The sequence below is a fragment of the Sinohyriopsis cumingii genome, chromosome 4 (assembly GCF_028554795.1).
Source record: "Sinohyriopsis cumingii isolate HCF-2022 chromosome 4, ASM2855479v2, whole genome shotgun sequence".
NCBI classification, from domain to species: Eukaryota; Metazoa; Mollusca; class Bivalvia; order Unionida; family Unionidae; genus Sinohyriopsis; species Sinohyriopsis cumingii.
In genome coordinates this window covers 57,319,579-57,334,729 of record NC_142964.1, presented here as the reverse complement: position 1 = coordinate 57,334,729, position 15,151 = coordinate 57,319,579, and positions in this window count along the sequence as shown.

The following is a 15,151-nucleotide window of genomic DNA, read 5'->3' as shown; positions in this document are numbered from 1 at the left end:
TTTATATATAAGTTCAAATTCTGATGTTACCAAAAATATCAGGTATGTATCCCCTTTTGAAGAAAAAGAAGTAGGTCAACCCAAGTCAACAAAATCATCGAAGACTCTAAAAATCCTATAATACCAATAACTATCAGATCGCTTTAATAGCAGTCTTAGTCTGTCTTATGAAATTGTTACCATACTGCAGATGAAATCGAAATTGTTCTAGCGAACACTTGCAAAAAGACACACTTCTAATAGTATCTGCGGCAAGTATTAATCAGGCAACTTTCTGACGTCTCTGACAAAAGGACACGTGAATTCCAAAGCAAAACTGAATTGCCTTATACTATGTAGCCGTCTGGACTGTAGGTGATATTTCTGATGCAGATATCATTGCCAAAATCTTTTTCTTTTGTAGTGACCTCGATATAATTTCTGAACACAGGCTCTAAAATTGTTTTCTAAAGAGAAGACAAGGTCACGTATTCTTGTTACATTCCATGCTTTTTTGAAAGCAATGTCTCTAGCAGATGCAAACAGACAAATGCCAAGAAGTGTGGTCAACTCAGAGGTATCAGCTGGTGCCGGCATAGTAGAATACCACTCAGTGGCTTCTGTTTCATCTTATATGAACTCACAAATTTTTCGAAGATTTCGGTGAAGTACATTATTATGCTATATCATTTAATCTATTGAAACATAAAAATACGACAGTTATTCCTAAGATGTCACTATATATTTTGCAGTTTGAAATTGGACGGAAGAGATAAGGTTCATGGAGGTCAAAGGTCAAAGGTTAAATGTTTCCTTATTTTTCTAACACTAGAATATGGAAGTAATCAAATTTCCTTTGTCATCATTTGTTTCTTAACTTCATTGCAAATGAATGAAAATAAACATTTTCAGTATACATTTCTTTCATTTTGTAACGTTAATGGGGACTTCTACTTTCCCCATAATTAAGATCATTGTACACAGAATTCTGACACAAGGCATATTGTGTAAGCAGGAGCAAAATAAGCCTAATTTGCTTATTTTCATGCATAACGTTAATGTGGAAGAAACGTTTTGTTAAGAACACCATACCCGATGATATGAAAATATGAAAAATTAATTGCACACATTTTCATTTTCGTTTTAAGGTGGCGCTCTACAGATTCACATTTTGCATAGGGCTACATTTGTAAAGAAAAATAACTTCTCCGGTTTTCCTCACTGGTTATACTGGCTATTTAAAAAGACCTCGTATATCTTGGTTAGTGTTCAAAGAACTTTTAATTCCATTTCTCTTGGGGTAAGATTGATTGATTTAATATGGCTTGCATGCTATACAGCTAGTCCTAACTTCAAACGTGCACGTATAAAAAAAACTGCTAGCTCCGCTTAAGTCAGTTTCACTTCCTGGACATTAGAGGTAGATGTAAAAACAGAGCCGATAACTTTTTTCCCCATTTTACATATTTGGAAATTCATTCATTGCACTTTCTAGAGAGGTAAATGTTGCTCTCCCTGTGTTAATAACCGCTAAAGATAGACTAATTCAGGCTGATTTTCTGAGCACACGGGAACAGTCATTTTCATTAGCTGTGAGCTTAGATCATGCAGAATTTCCGCAAGTACAGTATCCAAATAAATTTCAGCCAAAGTACATGAGATTGACATAAAGGTATGCCAACATTATCTCCAATGTGCATGTTGCAATTGCAAATAAATTAACCTTACACATGTCACTCTCTCAACAGTTCATAATATCTGTAGAGCGCATATGTTTCTTCCGGTAATAGGTGTGTGTGTGTGTGTGTGTGTGTGTAGTATAGCCATGGGAGGCTTGTCAGAATCTTGATATTGAATACCATATGATACGTATACCCGCTTGCCCCCATCCTGGGATTTTGCCAAAAAATGTATTAGTGCCAAAAACAATTCGTGTTAGCAATTTAGAAGTTGGTTTTCCTATCATATGTGTGTTTTAGTGTTTTATTTTATCGTCTTCTGCGGGGTCATTGAGTTAAATCCCGGTCCAAGATTTCCGTCAATCTCGTCTACATGCAATGGTTCCGATAGCTCTCTTAGGTCGGCCTATGGCGACACTTTATCATTTCTTTATTTGAATATACTATCTGTACGACATCAGACAGATGATATCATTTCGACTAATTTTGATGGTTTTGACATAATTACATTAGTTGAGACATACCTAGATGACAGCATTGATGACGACTTTTAAAGATCGAAGGCTTATAACAAGCCTATTAGGTGTGATCGAAGTAACCATGGACGAGATGCAGTGTCCTATATTTCAGGTAAACTGTTCTTTAAACATTGTTCTAACTTCTTTAAACGGTGTTCTTATTTTTTTGCGGATGATCTCGAAGGCTTAGCAGTAAAAATATTTGTTAAAGTTTTGAAAAATCTTTTACCGGTCTCCGTCCGCACTATTATTGCACTGGATTTATCAAACATCAGCCATGAACGAGCATCATGCATTCTGATAGCATTATAATTTTGGGTGTTTTTAATGAGAAGACGCTCATCGCTGAATATGAAAACCTCGAAGATGCTCTTATCCTAAACGACTTGCAGAACATCACAGGAGTGTGCTACCATTCGTCAGCTTTTCTGGATCCTATAAATAAATTCTCAGACTATTCATGTTTTCCACTCTGGAGATAACTCAGCTAAATAAGCAATATGTGATCACAAAGCCGTCTTTAAATATGCTTCCTGATATAAACGATACATCTTGTGCTATAAAAAGGCTGACTTAGAAAAAATGTAATACTTTAAATTCATGTATCGATTCAAGAACTAAACTAGAGAACAGTCGGCACATATATATCACCGTGGAAATTCGTATTTAAGCTTTTAACAGATCAGAGTCTGTTCCACTCCGAAATGTAACTGTGAGAAAAATGGATAAATATTGGTACAACACTAACAGTACATTGAACATGCAGAAAACGGCACCGCATCAGGAAGTTGGCTGTAAAAAATAAGAATCCATACCTCTAGAATTTGTTTTAAATGGAGATAAAGTAAATAAAAACAAACAATATAGTTAAAAGAAAATGTTGTGCGAAAATTTGAGAACATTGACGATTCTGGAACAGATTCGAGGGACGCTAATTTGTAAAGGGGAACATCACAACATGATTTCGATTCGTCTGCGTACCAATGAAGCTGGATCTAACTGTATTGCCTTTTCTGACGTTGAAACAGCCGACTTGTTATATTCCGTCTTTTTCAAACAAGTATAAACTGTTGAGAATACTAATGTTAGTGTGCTAGATAGATATATAACCTAGAATGCCTGAAAACTTGTCTAATCTCGTAATCACTGTATAAGTAATTCGTTATGCAATTCATATCTTTCCCAGACACAAAGTTAGTGGACTAGATAAAATAAGCCACCAGATGCTCAAAGAAACCGCCATAGCAGTAGTTAAGCCACTCTTTGTCCTTTACAACATGTCTCAAAGTACAAAATCATATCCCACCTTATGGAAAATAGCAAAAGTAATAATTATTTACAAAAAGGGTGAGGCAAGTGATACTTCCAATTAGAGACCTATCTCATTACCAAGCCTTATTAGGAAAGTATTCGAAAGAATTGTTTTAAACATCTGTATGGTCACGTTTTGAACATTTACGCACAATTTTGTTAACATTTATCAGGATTTCTTAACAAGAACTTAAGCTCATATAATTATATATTGTACTATATCTTTGTCAAAATGGAAGACGTATGTGGCCGTCTGTGATATTTATAAAGTATTCGACCGTGTGTGGCACGAAGGATTAATACATAAGTTAAAGAGCTACAGCACCGATATTCCTTTTGCTGATTGGATTAAGGACTATTTAATTAGCAGTGCTCAACCTATCTATGTAAATACAGTCGAATCTGCTACTTGGTACGTTATTCGAAAAGTCCCGCAGTGATCAATATTAGGCCAGTTATTGTTTATTGTCTGTATCAAACTGCGCAAGAGATGATGTTTTGACCAAGACAAGATTCTTTGCAGGCAATAATAGATTCTTCTCTCGTGCTTCTAAAAGCCGATCTGAAATAGAATATAAGTAGGAATTTATTTTTAAACTCTACCGTCCACAGTTGAAACAATCTCTTCAATTCAGTAAAGGAAAAAGCATATTATACAATAGATAAATACTACACACGTGCCTTCCCATTGTGGGGATGGTGCCAAAAATTGAATATTCTAGCGGACCGAATCGGAAATAAATGTAATCATTATATTATGACTTCTACATGAACGATTAAAGATTCACTTATCTATGTGCATGTGCTTATTTGGACAAATTAAATTTACATAAAGTGCTCTGTTGATTTGTTGATATATGGAAAATAATCTGTGTGTGTGCTTGTGTGTGTTTGTGTGTGTGTGTGTGTGTGTGTGAGAGAGAGAGAGAGAGAGAGACAGATATGCGGATTTTTAACGTAGCTTAACAAATTTTCAGTCATATCGCTACGATGTAAGCAAATGGAAAGCTTAAATAAATGTATACATTACTGCTATCACTAAGGCATGGATCAATGAGCCATGTGCTTGTTCAGACCTTATCTACGTAAGAAAACAACATTGTGGACATTAGACATGGGTTCACTCTTGTGTGCATAATTATGACAGCCAAAGAGGGCGTGGCTAAAGTGAATATTCTTTTATTTAGCCACCTTGACGCCTGTCTCCAGGGTCGCCCGCAGAAATGGTTTTTTTTGGGGGGTGGGTGGGGAGGCAAACATGTAGTGGTCAGATATTAAGTTTTACGGATGTAGGCCAAGACATGTTTAGAGATGAATAGAGGGGTGGGAGGGGAAGTGTACCCATGCCCTATGTGCCGGAGCCCATCTCTCTCTCTCTCTCTCTCTCTCTCTCCAGACTTATTTTGTTATGATTTTCTTTATTAATGATGACGATGCCACGGAGAGGATAATAATTTTCTTTAATTTCGTGAAGAATTTACAGAATTTGGTTATCTAACTTTCAATCATCTTTCGTCGCAGTGAAGCTCGCTAGTTGTCTTACAGTTGCTTTACACAGTCGGAGCTTCAAGAGGACAAGGGAGAAAACTCCGCAAGGCTTATCGAGTTCACCGCATCAACGGACTTGATTTCTACATAACTGCTTACAAAGGTTTCAAATTAAGAACCAAATCCTTGACAGAATGTCTTCAAAATCTGCCGCGAATAATAATAATATTAATAATAATAATAATAATAATAATAATAAAAATAATATTTCTTTATCAATTGTAGGTAGCAATCGATTGTTCTATATTGTAATGAGAAAAAAAATTGAATTACATTCAAATTGTAATTGTTATATGTGGGCAAAAAGTGGAATTACTTTTAGGTTGAAACACCGTGGATTTATTAATCCATTTATTTAGGTCCTTAGTGTATGGTCATTCCATATGATCCGACAAAATCATGTAGTCGTATTTTTTCCGGGTAAAAAGGACAGTTTACCACGGAAGGATTTCAGTTGTATGCAATCTCAGTTTATAGATCATTGGAATACAATCAAATTACGAAAATTGTATTAGCGAGTTGCCGTAGTTCAGTTCGAAGAGCGTCAGATTAGTAATCAACGGGTCGTGGGTTCGATACCCCTCCCCCCCATGCCAGCCGGGTCATCTGCCTCTGTGTCTCACTGAGAATGACACGTAGCTGTTAAAAGTGCCATTCAAGCAAACAAAATTAAATTTAAAAAGATAATGTTAATCTATCGCTGTAAGAAATTAATAATTATCTTAATAAGTAAATCTAAATACGTCAATCTCAAGAAAAAGGCACTGGTCTGCATTTCGAGTGTACGGTCGTAGTATTGCTATAAAACATGTGACCATGGTCCCAGTGTTAAAAGGATTTGCACAATGATTTATCTTCAGTACGGTGTGAAAAAAATCCATGAATGGGTTTAGCAGATATAAATAACTGAACAATATGCCTGAGATCGCTGACCTGGCTGAAATGTACCAAGAGTGACAAAATTAAAGAAATCTTGAAAATTGTGGCCAAATATTCCTGTTATCGATGGATGTACAGTTGGCTTGTTGATAACGCTTAAAGATATTTCGTCAAATAAGTACAACATATTATATGGATGTAGTTATGTCGTTTTAAATGGTTGACATCGTGCACTTTGCAGAGTAAGAGAAGGAACCGGATTTAACATATGTTTGGTAAACTATTGAAAGTACAGTTGCTTATACAAATATCAATTAATTGTCTTAACCAGTTAACGGGATCGACATAAATACAAGCACAATATGCTGAATTGAAATAATGATTATCTGATTAATCTGCTTACACATTACAGAAACAAGTTAGAAAAATTATTTCCATACGGAAGGGTCACTGTTACTCGAGTGATGACGAGTGGCAGGCAGACATTGTTGACACGTAAATATATGAAATATATAACGATGGATACAAATACATCTTGACAGTGATTTATGTCTTTTCAGTATATGCTTGTGAAAAAATGTTAAACTAAGAAATGGATATAACACACATGATACTGTTGGAGAAATTTTCAACAAAGTGAAAAGAGTTTTTACAAACAAGAAACTTAAATATTTGTTGGAAAAGTAAAATATGCATTACTTTTCAGATAACTCAGACAGAAAAGTGTCTGCAGTGGAAAGGTTCAGCATAGAGCTGAAGAGAAGAATGTTGATGCATTTCACTCAGAATGAATCCAGAAATGTATTCATGTTTTATAAGAATGTTCATCAATGAAAATTATCCCAGTTGAAGCTACTATGGAAGAAAGAGATTGCAAGTATAGAGCCATGTATTTATTAACCTAGTAACTGGCATGTTTGGATAACCTAGATTTAAAATTAGAGAAACATTCCGATGTCTGAAATACGAAAGGATACTTGCAAATAGATTGTGCATACATTTATGGAGGAAAATCAGGTTGATAATTGTAGTTGATCCAGTAGTCTATACACTGGAACTGGAAGATTTGGAGAAGAGAATATTGAGTTCATTCTTTCCAACAAAGATATCGATAGATGCAATCATTAAACCATTTTAATATGAGTTTAGACTTCACTCAAAGCAGGTGTGTGTACAAATACAAGATATGAGAGATATAAAGATTGTATTCAGACTTCACTCAAAGCAGGTGTAGTTGCGATTCAAACAATGACTCGATATATTATACATACTTTCCTCAATAAAATATTTATGCTTAATTTTAAGAAACTCTTAAATCAATGAACAATAAAGAGATGTCATTAAATTACGCGTAATTACTTTTTTTCACATAATCTTTATGTTGCTAATGCAACACAACGAGACTCTTACAGAGAAAATGGAAAAACGAAATACAAGATATGAGAGATGAAAATTCTGTATTAAAGAAAACGAAATTAAGCTGGTGTTACACTGGAGGAAAAGAAGAGATAAGCGTTAATAAGAAATAGAGAAATACAAGTAAACATGGAAAAACGATCGTTGAGGATCACTGTATTTGCACAAAAGCAAATTTCATACAATTCTAGGGTTAGCAACACTTAATTTAATTTGCAAATATTATAGAATTGAACCGCATCATAACTGGAGATACTACTTGAATGGAAAACAATCAGTACGAATGATAATTTCTATTGGAAGTAGTCTATAAACTGGAAGTATGCGAAGAAGAGAATATTAAGTGTGTATATTAACAAAAAAGAGTTATCTCTAAAAAAGAATATATATTTAACAAGACTTTGAAGATCACAAGAATGAAAGGTAGCAAGTATATACTCACAAACTAGAAAAGATATGAATCATTCAGTATTTGGTCACCAGGAGAAACATCATTCCATGAAAATAAACGATTGATGCACAAACATAGATAGCACAACGAAGGAGCATGAACCAGCATGGAGTGCGCATCTGAGGTAATCACGTAGCCAGAGTAGATAATAACGCTCCCAAAAACATAGCTGAATAACGAACAAAATGGTGCACATGGAAAAACATATAATAAGGCGATCAAGGTGTAGGCAAGGTCCAAACCAGATAATACATGGCATAACAGAGGGAATGAAAAGAAACATCATTGGAAAATATGGATTCGGTTGTCACCACATTCCGTTGAAGGTGAAAAACAGGTACATGTACAATGTAAAAAAGTATAAGATAATCAACGCGATCTTGTACAACCAAAAGGTTAATGGGAATAATATTCACGCTGAAGCAATCATTTGAAGATTTTTTAATACTCTCATACCTCAATTACATTATAGTTTTCTGGAAAAGAGAGTTATAATGCTTAATTTTATTGCATCCTTAAACCACTGAATCACAAAGAATTTCCATAAACTTACCCATAATTACTTGATTTGGGAAGATTGTTTAGACAATCTAGATATTAAAAATACAAGACAACAATACTATCCCAGAGGAAATGGAGAAACGTAATACAAAGTATCAGCGATGCAAATATTTGATGGAAGAAACGAGATTAAGCTGGTGCTAGAGTGGAGGAAAAGAAAATATAAGCGTAAATAACAAATAGAGAAATACAAGTAAATGTGGGGAAAAAAACAAGAAGTGGGACACGGTATTTGCTTTAAGAAAGGCAAATTTCATATTATTTTAGTGTTATCAACAGCTAACCCTTGTTCGTTGATAAATAGGTTCCAGATTAAAAAAGGCTAACACGTACAGCGTATTACATTTGTCCCGAAGTTCAATTAAATTCACTAAATTGGTTAACTCACCGTAACGGAATTAGCATGTAAATGCATTTAGCGAGACAACAATTCACGGCAAAGGATAATCCATTAAACTTTTCGAACAATTACACATTAAACTTTGACAGCAATGACTGTGAAAACACATAGATCACAGTCTGACACGAACACATGACAGAATATCTGGTTCTTGGATTTCCTTAATGCATTTGATAGACTAAAATGTACCAGAGTTAGTCAAAGCGATGTACAAATTTCGTGTTTATTTCCCTATGAGATAATTGATATCTGTCTGTAGAATACCTTTATCTGATGATGGTGCATGAAAATTAATCGACAATTTAATTTAATCTGCAACAATCCCAGAATTCCACCATCTCATGACTACAGATATTTTAATGGAAAACAATGCATAACCTGTGAATGATTATTTATATTAGAAAAAGAGTCGTTGATATAACGGATTAAGGAAATTGTGACGCGGTAGATAACGAAATTAAAGACTGCTGATTTTTGCATCCAAAATTAAGCAAAGTTAAACATTTTATATAAGAAATATTAACGTATATGAAAATACAGGCTGGATATACTTCTTTCCTTGAAGTAGTAATGGCCGTAAAGGTAAGGGAATGGCTGGATTAATCAAAGCATACAGTCTTGTGTAATCTCCATCGCAGGTGCATAGGAACAAAACAGAACATCTACGACATAAAAGTATGCATGGCAATGTTAAATGCCAGAAATTAATTTCTTCCATAAAACAGACATGAATTCATTTATTTGAATCTAACAGTTTCAGGAACTGCTATGGTTTAATGTATGAAATGGATAATAATGCTCTTTTCATTGCTTGCTCCTATAATTAAAAATGTGATAACAAACCACGAATACTAAATCAAGTACAATAATATGTTCAGCAAGGAAAGAAACAATGTCTAGAACACTTAAGTAATCACGCCATAAAATATTACCAGGTAATGTTGTTTGTGTTGCTAACTCAGATAAAACATTAGACAAGTTTTTCAAACGTTTTTTGTTTTTAATAATGATTAGGATATGAAGCAGGTTGAAGATTAGAAGTTGAATATAAATAGAATAATTGCTATCGATGTTTGCTATAATCAGAGCAATTTTGTTCATATCGCCATTACAATCTATGTAGCTATAAATAGCGCAATTGTTGATATTGCCATTACTGTCAAAGTTTATATAGAAGCAGTTCTTTCACCGTTTTCTTTAAACAGTTATTTTATATTTCACTTGATGGTAATGTTGCCCAGACTTTCAACTGATGTTCTAAATGTTTTTTTCTATTTGCTCTCCGTCTGTGTTAGATGTCCAGCTAGTTGGACTTTTATGATTTCAACTGTTCTTGCCGTGGAACTATTTTGAACTGGATTTTTTCTTTGCTCTTTACCGATTTGCTTTATTAAGGCTTCATTTTGTTTTTCGTAATTTTCAACATCAGATTTCTCAGACTTTTTGAATAAGCAACTTCTATGCCATTTATAAAAACTCTTAATTCTCTTTCTTCTTGTATGGTGTCACGACTAAAGATGGATATGCGTCTCTAACCTGTCCATCAAACAGCTTATTGTTCGTATCTGTGTTTTCTCCAGTACTTGTGTTTGTTGTCATTCTACATCAGTAGGTTCATTTGGATAGTTAGGTTGTGTATCCACGCAGACTTGATGTATACCCTCAACAGGAAGGACCGATGTATAACCCCATTTTGTCCCAACTAATTCACTTAAGTTCCTACCAGTCTTACCAGCTATAGTGCCTAGTGTCACGTTTCCTCACATGCACGGGCGACAGATTCAGTAAGTTTTTTCCTTGTCACCAGCTTGTGGTTCACTGGATGATATTGTTACGTGTTTAAGCTCTTACAAAACGTAACAAAAAAGAGTGAAAACAACAAGCTTTGTATTATTTAACAAATAAGTTATTTCCCTAGAAACACAAGGTAAAATGAGAAAAAAAACTTACGGTTTTACGAATCAAATCCAAAATTAATACAAGAATTCATAGATAAAAGTCCTATTATAAAAAAGTCCTAAACGAATCTGAGTTGGAGTCCTGATGAAATCCAAAATAGAAGGCGATGACGTCTGTTGCAACCTTCAAAGTGTCAACAGTTCCTTGTTGAATCACAGAAAAAATTAATCCAATTTTGAATTCCGAATAAATTTCAATGAATGTCTTTGTCCAAGAATTCAGTATGAGCACTTATATATTTCAAGATAACAAAATCACTTGTACTCCATAAAATAAAATTTCAACTCAAACTGGTCACAACAAAACACCTTTAAGTGTCATTGGTTTAGAGCTCGAATGCCCAAATTCTATCCAGAAAACAGTTATGCACTAATTAAAGACGCAAAACATATTCCCATATGAGGATCATACAGTCACCCTTTCAGAAGTAAATAAGAAGTTTTTTACATGTCTAACATCATGTGCTCCCAGCATGACCTTAACTTAAATCATTAGTTCTTACTATGGGAAAGAATAATAAAAAACATAAAAAAGTTGTTTTTACCAGAACCCTTACCGGTTCTGAATCAAGGTCAGCAACTAGATACGGTGTTTCTATATTATAACAGTCAGGTCAAATAAAACTGAACTTAATTTCTGAAAAAATGTCAAATAAAGTAGACAAAGTTACCTTACAATAGCATGTAATGGAATATAACCAACAACAACAAAAAATCTAACAAGCAAGTAATTAAATTACGTATACATAACAATATAATGTCATATTCTAAGGGTGCGGCCTTATTCTAAGGGAGTAATTAACGAACATAGGTGTCAAATAAAGGTAACAGTATTTAATAACAGAAGAGATGACCCAAACCAATCAAGTTAAGCCACTTACGTTAAATATTTGTGAAATGTTAGCGTAATAATGTGTAAGCTACATTATGAAATGCTATGCATTATGATCTAATGCATTATCATTGTAAGTTGCAACAGCTAGTAGGCTTTGTCATAAAATGTTATGACTAACAGCAAACGGCAAAGAATTACATATGCTATTCTAATTGAAAAGTAATTTTAGTACAGAGCTGAGCATGCAAGAGGATGCAGTATGTGTCACGCAACTAGCTAGCAATAAAGACTAAAATACTTGTATGTATGTGTATCGTGTTTCTGGTTTGGGTGCTGGATGCAGATGCACCATAGCCTTTGCTTATAAGTTTTATGGTTCAGAAAAATTCGGGTGCAACGGTGCACGAAATATGTCTGGTTCACTGCTTTTGTGATTTACCAATCTTGGCTCAATGGTTTACTCACAAGCAGAGCACAACGTTCTTGTATATGAATTCCAATCAAAAGTGTGAATTCTACAAAAGTAATAAAGTTTCAATATAATTTTAGTGATTTGATAATTGTAAATTATAGCGCACGGAATATAAATAGAATTGGTAAATGCAGATGTAGGCTATTCGAATTCTACTAAAATTCCCGTAAAAATGAGTATAAAATAAGTATTTTATAAAACTCACAAAATATCAACCCTGCAAGTGTTATTTTATGCCCGGAAATTGATCATCTCGATGGTGTAAAAATTTGTACTTCGCGTCTTTGACAAAGACTTGACAGTGACAAAAGTCGCTCTTACCATTCTTTTGGATTATAGTCGTATATCGCCCCTTGAACATTCACCACTTGTTCAAACTGTCCGCCTTCTTCCTTCTATGGCTGTCACCATTATTACTTGCTTCATATACTGTATTTGTTTCAAATCTGGGCCCAGTTTCCTAATCTGTGCGGGGTGGTCCCTAACTTAACGCCAAACATTTGAGAGTCACATCCGGATCGAAAATTCCTGATTTGTAAATTGTCCTGGTGTTTTATTGTACTGTTTTCGTACATTATGCGTACTTGTATTTTCCAGAACATTTAACCAATTGTTTTGACTGACGGAAGCCGTCGAATTTTGTGATCTTAGTTGGGGTGTTGCGTCTCTGTTAGTTTGTTCAGCAGCTTTCCATTCGGGATCCTTTCGGGGCCAGTTTCCGCCTAAAAAGGCTTTCGAGGGTCCAAATGAAAGTCCTGGCTAGGGTTCCTACCATTATTTATACCACTCTACAATATGTCAAATTTCACACAGTTATCCCTAACTTTGGGGTGCCCGAGTCGCATAAATCACAGTCTACCGAGGTGGAATAGTGATGTAGATATGAATTTTGGTGCAAAGCGTATATAATGTAGAGAAACAAGTATTTCAATCATCAAGAATAACGTGCCTTTGACTCTTGTTTTAGTGATCTTAATCGGGTATTTAGGGCATTTGTGGCAAAATGCCAGACTTTAAATTCGTTCGTCTTATTTTCAGTCAGCTTTGGTAATTTTGTGAGCTGTTTTTCGAAATGGGATATTATGTGGCAACCATAATATCCCGGATATAGCCTTAACAAGGGCCTTTTTAATTAGGCAGAATGTATCTTTTGCTCCGCTTATCTTCGTTCACTTTGTCTTCCGCACTCTTTCCTTCACGGAACTTCTCTTCTGAGAATCGGTGCAGGTCGTGGATCTCCGTAGCTGTTCGGCAAACAGTACGAGTCTTGATATGGAGTATTGAGCGCATGCATCCCAATAACAGAACTGCAGTATGTGTACTCCAAATTGCCGCTATGATGGTTTTGGTTGCCGTATTTACAACGAACGCCAGCCATGCACTTGACGGCATTGACAAAGTGGCTAACCTTATTCCTATCTTCTAGTGCTTCCTTTAGTCGAATCTCTACTGGTTCTTTTTCACTGGGTCGCCTTCCTCTTCCCCTTCTTCTCTTTCCTCCTCCTCTGCAACAGACTCACAGTCAGATTCGCAGTTGAAGTCGAGGTTCTATTCTGGCTCTGGTTCTTCCTCAGTCTGTACTCCTCGGTTTGTAGTTACAGTCTGCCGTGGAGTTTTTTGGTGGAAGGGATCCAACGTCGTGGCGCAGGATTGCTGACGGTAGTTGAGGATCGCTATTGGGTCTGGATTTACTTGGTCTGTGGCAAACTGTCGTGCCTCTTTCCTCCCCTTGCTGTCCCACAAAAATAAAAATTATGTGCATTTCTTATCTGCCATTATGCTCTGGTCCGATAAATCACACACAGACACATCTCTAGAAATATAGATGGAAATTATGTGGGTCTAATGTCACCTGTTCATTAAAATGTGCACTTTGTTTGCATACAAATCTTTCCGGACCAAACTCCCATACTCTTTAGACACTTACCGGTAATTGGTAACAGCCATATCTAGCGCGAAATTCAGAATGGCCACAGGACAGAGGGCTGTGCTATTCCACGTGGATTTACAAGTCACCAAACATAGCATTTGTTTCGGAAACATAATGTACATGTCACCAAAAGAACTCTTCAGCTGACGGTAGCTCCACAGCCGCGAGACATACCAGTAAATGCATAAAATGTACACCGATGCGTGCAGCCAAAATTGGCTGCGGATATATGCAGGTTTTAATGAATAGGTGATACCAGCACCTAAACCGAAAATCAATATCATCACTGTGGAGGGGCTGACTTATCAGCCTACTTAAGATCCAGTTCCATCTAGTAACAAAAATTATACATACAGCCTTGAGAGACCGTAGTGCATGCAAAGAAATTACAGCGGTAACAGCGGTAGTTGGTAGCCTGCTGGGTACCGCGCCTCCTTGAGCTGTTCCCCTCTCATCGCTGGTGTGCGCTGTTCGCTGTTCGCTGGTCTCACCGCGACTAAACATCGAATGGGCGTTGCTGTTTTCCTTAATAACTTCGTATTTATAGGTTACTACATTTGTATGGGAAAATATGAACGAGTTTTTCGGATGGAATATTACACGACCTTGGGAGTTAAGTATATCCATCCGACAAAACGAGTTCATATTTTCCCATACAAATGCAGTAACCTTTTTATTCTATGCTTATTTTCTTATTCTACCTAAGGCTTACTTATATAAACAAAATACACTACACGAAACAAAGTAACTGAATGTATGCCGTATTCCAAACTAAATACACAAGCGCAGATTCATCATTACACAACATTATTAATGCGCACATAACTCCGCCAAGATAAATTTAAACTTAGTCGTTTGCTAGACATAAGTTTCGAAAGCAAATGGCGTTTTTGTCTGCTTAAAATTGAAATTTGGAGTCATATTGTGAACGAATGTGCTTTGCAACAACTTTTCCATTTGATCTGTAATGAATAGATTTTGGTATTTTTTTCGATTCTACGAAATTTAGTGATTATGCACTGGATTCATCTGTGCAAACTGTACACGAGATACATCGGTCTGAAGCAGCCAGCGAGAAGCGTGTTGACATCTGCAAGTGTGTTTGTTCAATCATTAGCTATTTGAAATCATAATGTGGGGAAAATATGAAGTCTTTCAATTGCAATTATCAAAAAGACGCTATTAAGTTTAATGTTTATCTCATTTTGAGTGCA